Genomic DNA, 5,068 nt, shown 5'->3' on the forward strand with positions numbered 1-5,068 from the left:
CATCTTTGGATTTCATTAACACAACCTGAGATTTGGAACTGTTAGTAGGCACTGAGGTGGCATCAATCTCGTTATAGGTGAGCATTGTCTTTATAGGGTTCTGGGAAAGGCAAAGATGACATAACACTTCAGAATGAGGTTCTACCATGTTGCTAGTGACACCTCTGCAGATTTAATCAACTCTGGAAAAAATTCAGTTGGGCAAAAAAAATATGCAGAGAAAAATTAGTTTTCTTCAAAATTTTCAGTGGAAAAAATATTTCCTTGAATACCTTGGTCTCTTCCCATATATATATTCCCAGTTTGCTGTCAATTTTTTTAAAAAAAATCAGAAATAAAAGCTTTTTTTTTTTTTTTTTTTGGTTTGTTTTCTAACATGGCTTCTTTCCAAACTGAGACCCATGAAAATCAACTAGTATTCTGAAGCTAGCTATAGACCTGGAAACAGAACTGTGGTCTGCTGCAGAAGCCTGTGGCAGATCTTGGGAACAGCATTCCCCAGAATTTGGACTAAGCTTTATAAATAAGGGAAATCCCACAGATCTTTTTTCCCTCTTCTGCCTCCTGCTGGTTTTCCCACAGGAGGACAGGAGAAGATCCTGAGAGCAAAATTTGTCCCACTGTTAGTACTGAATGAAGACTACTATTCTGGGCCCATAATCTTATTATTATAGGGCCAAATCCTGACACCACTGACACCCAATGAATCTATGTTTATTTTAGTAGTCGGTATAAGTCAGGTCAGGAATTGACACACAATGTAAAACTAAACAGCAATCTTGGCTGAAGTCCTAAATCTTCCTGCAGTTTTGCATAGCTTCGCTATCATGATAAATGGCTGATCTTTGTGGAGGAAAGAATTCAGTTTCCAATAAGATGTTGGGAATGAATTATCCAATAAGATGTTGGGAATGAATTATCAGTTCAGTTATCTCTGCAATCAGTTCCTGCTTGAATAGCATTTCAGTAAAGCATAAGGATGTGTTGTATCATGACTGTCCTGCTGGAATGAATTTTAAAAAGGGAAAAAAAGGATTTTTATTTTATTTTATTTTTATTAAGTTGGGGATGGGGGGAGGAGGTAATGTGAATTTTCCCTTAAAACATTCCTATCATGCTGCTTCATATTCATTAATTAGTCTGAGGTTTCCCTCGTGTTTAGTTTACAAAGCCACTTAAACCCACGTACCCATTTAACATATTTATGACCCCAGTTTTCTTTCTTTTCTCTGAGACTGTACCGTAATTGTTCTCTGGACTCAGGGACTGCAGAGTGCCTTCACTGATGAAAAGAGACAACATAAAGAAGGAAATGAATGTGTGAGGGATGAATACCTTCCACAAAACAACTGGGTGCAATTTGGCCCATGGCCCCGGGGGTCACTTTAATAGAGTGGAGCCTCAGTCTCTATTGAGTGTATGGGAGACTATTAACTCTTAACAACTCAGTCTCAGGTTATTTATTTATTGCTTAAATGATTTGTTATTGCTACTTGAATTTAATATACCCTCTGGGAACTGAGATGGCAGCATCATGTTACAGAAAAACTACAAGTTATTTTAAAACTGTAATTGAGATTTTATGAGCACCATAAAATCTTTCTGAACAAATAACTTACCGTTAGTCAGAAACTTCAGCAGGAAATCTGTAAAATTAAGGATTTATTAGAACAGTACTGTATTTGTGTGTTTCTTAGGGATAGAGAGGGTTAAATATCTGATGCTTCACGAATTTATTATTTGAATGTAATAATACTTAAGAAGCACCTGATGTTTTCAAAGGGCTGCTTAGATACAATATTAACAAAATAAATAGTTCCTTTCAGCCTGGGAATACCTCCTGCTCAGGAATCTAGACTGGTACACACCTGTTTGATATGAACTTTAGTTCAGACAATGGCAGGGTATCTGTAAGGAGCAATGACAAATCTCCATATCGGTTCTGCTAAGTGGACAAATGTTCAGAGCACACTTGTGCACTTGCTTTTTTGCCATCCTTGCTTATGCACTGCTTTCCTCTCTGAAAAGTCATATCAGTACACTTCTTTAAATCATGCACTTTCCCTTTTGCTTTCTAATTTCTAAAGTCATTAGGACAACTTCCAAGCCTAATAGCACATTCCAGGGGGACAGGGGGCAATAGAAGGGTAGGAAGGGAAGGGGGATTGAAAGCATCATCAAGAAGGTAGGCAGAATAAATTGATCAGAAAAGAAACAGGAAAATGAAAGTGCTGCATAAAGTTTAAAAGGTAGGTTTAAGAGCAGAAAAAATAAACGTCAGCATTAGCATTGATATGAGTTCAGTATTGAATTCTTCCTAGTTGTTTCTAATAGTACACCTGAAGGTGTTCATTAGAAACACTGAGAACTGTAGAACCAAAAAAACATCCTTTTTTAACATCTTGTTGCTTGAAATTTTGTCATGTCCTTACATAAAGAAATATTGTTAGTTCTTGTGTTTCTGAGGTGGAATGATCAAATCTGAATACAATACAGATGATCATGTGTGTAATCCTATAAAATATGTATATTATTCCTTTTTCTGTCTTTATTATATTTAATATAATCACTAATTCTGATTTAATGTATTGTTCAGGTATAGGCTAACTGCAGAATGTCTATATAAATAATATATATAGTAATATATAATAATTTATGTATATGTAATTGCTCATTGGTCCTTTGGACTCTAAAAGCTTAAAAAAGTATGATTGCATTCATTCTGTGGCTTTCAAATTCCTCGCTTCCTTTTGATCTCAAAGGATAGTAAGGAACACTACACAATTAGATACAAAAGTCTTGCTTGCTGGATTTGTGGCTATGTAATCTTAATTTGACTTTTTTACATCTCCAGTGACTGACACATAGAATATTTTATAATTAGTAAAAGTAGTTACAATTGCATTGCACCATGAATGAAATACAGAAATTAATGGAGTTATTTTTCAAAAATCCTCCTGATAGTGAGAATTATCAATATTCAAAATCTAGCCTTCAGGACTTTATGCACTGACAAGTAAGAGCTAAAACATGCTGGTGTCCACTTGCTTTGTTCTCTTCCTAAGTTGTTGTCCCAGTCTGATCTTTCAGCAGTCTTAAATCTCCTTGTTTCTACTACCTCTTGCTGGTTCTCTGACTGGTTCTCACTCCTGCCAGTATGTCTCCTGGAATGAGATCCATGTCATCTGATTTTAACAGCCTAAAAGGCAGATGTCCAAACTAAACCAGTTGTCTAGTGTCTATTCTAGTCATTGAACAAATGCTGACATTTTCTAAGGGCACTTAGTATCAATTATCTCAGGTTTGTTCCTTGTGGTGGAAATAGCTGTCTTCTGGATATGGCTGTACCTTTCTATTGACTACATAGAAAGACTCATGTACAACTCAGACCAAACATCTCTGATGTTTGATAAGACTAATTTCACTTTAGCCGTCCAAAGAGAAAAACAGAGAAGAGAACACAAGGAAGACACAGTTAATTACCCCTGTCCTATGGCCATTCAACATCACAATCTATGACAGCCAAAGATGCATCAATGTTCTGCATTCCCATCAATGCCTTGTGGGCAGTTCTTCCTCTTGCCGCAGATCCACTCTAACACTTCTGCCTTCTTCTGTGAATTCAGCGGCATCGTGCATGTAACTAGCTCATTCTCAGTGTACTACTCTATGCACCATGCAGTCCTGTACACCAAAAGAAATGGGCTTCATGGGAAACAATTATATGAGGTCATTTAACTACCTTTTATCAGAAGGCTGGATGCTCAATGCAGTGGAAAAAAAAAAAAAAAAAAAAAAAAAAAAGCAATAAGACAAGGCAAACCAGGGAGAAAAAGAAATTTCTCTAGAAGAAGTAAGTCTATATTATAGTGAATAAGTGTTTAACTAACAGATCTAAACAACATAAAGTCTTGGACTTTACACAATTTTACTTCAAAGCATGTGGATATTTTTCTTAGAGATGTAGTCTTGCTTTAGGAGCCCTCCAAAGAAGCCTATGCCCAGAAGATGAAGGCATCCAGTGGAGTACAGTATCTTACAGGAAATTTAGTTTCCTTGGGCTTAACATGCCAGCTAGAATTTAGTGCAGAATTTCTACCCACTAATGAAAGGTGAAAGGTTCACAGACAGGAAAATCAACCTGTAATCAAGAAAATAGATTTGCCTCCTTTGAGAGTCTCATCTTAGATGCAGGAGCCTTCACTGAAATCACAGCCTATATGAAGAAACATATTTCATTAGATTCATTCTGGGTCCAAAAATATTTCCAAGGAGCCATTTCTAATTACTGCTGGAAGAACATCAAAAACTTTGGAAAGCTTTTTTTTGGACTATCTAAGCTGCAGAAAGTTGTTTAATCTCCTAAAAATCTCCCCCATACCTATAAATTTCTGTCTCCCACCATCATAATTTCAGAGCATGCTTCACCTCAGTCAGGAGGCCTCTTAAAAACTGGTGTTCCCTTATTTGTCAGAAACTACTAGTAAAGACTTTTTATTTTGCCATTAAGCACACCAGAAGATTTTTTCAAGCAGCCTCCAAAATTTCTTTCTGCAACCCAGGAGGATATATAGACTGCTGCATCTATTTTAAATATTGTTGCATGTTGTGTCTGACTGAAGTTTATTAATGCCAAATGTCTCAATTTTCTTTTAACATTTATCATGCCTGTTTGTAAACAGATGACAGCATCTTTAATTAGTCTGTATTTGTAGATGATAAGCCAATAACAAACCTTGAACATTAAATTAGAAATTTAAAAACTAAGTAGGATAGTGCTTCAAATACAGAGAATTTTCAAGAGAATCACTTAAACTATTAACATCACTTAACTATTCGAAAGGCTGTATGAGAGTGTTTCTATTCCATGTTCAAATTATTTAGTAACACAGTACTTAAATTATTATACCACACTCTAACTCAGGTTTGCAAATACCTACTCATCTGTCACATAAATTGCTCTTTGTTCTGTGGGATAAAAAAACATTTGAACATTAAGATATACCAAACAGTTGCTCCCTGGTCAGAGTGCTTCCTCAGCATGTGTATCTGTAAGCCTTGCAAATTT

The sequence above is a fragment of the Aythya ferina genome (assembly GCF_964211825.1).
Source record: "Aythya ferina genome assembly, chromosome: Z".
In the NCBI taxonomy this organism is placed as follows: Eukaryota; Metazoa; Chordata; class Aves; order Anseriformes; family Anatidae; genus Aythya; species Aythya ferina.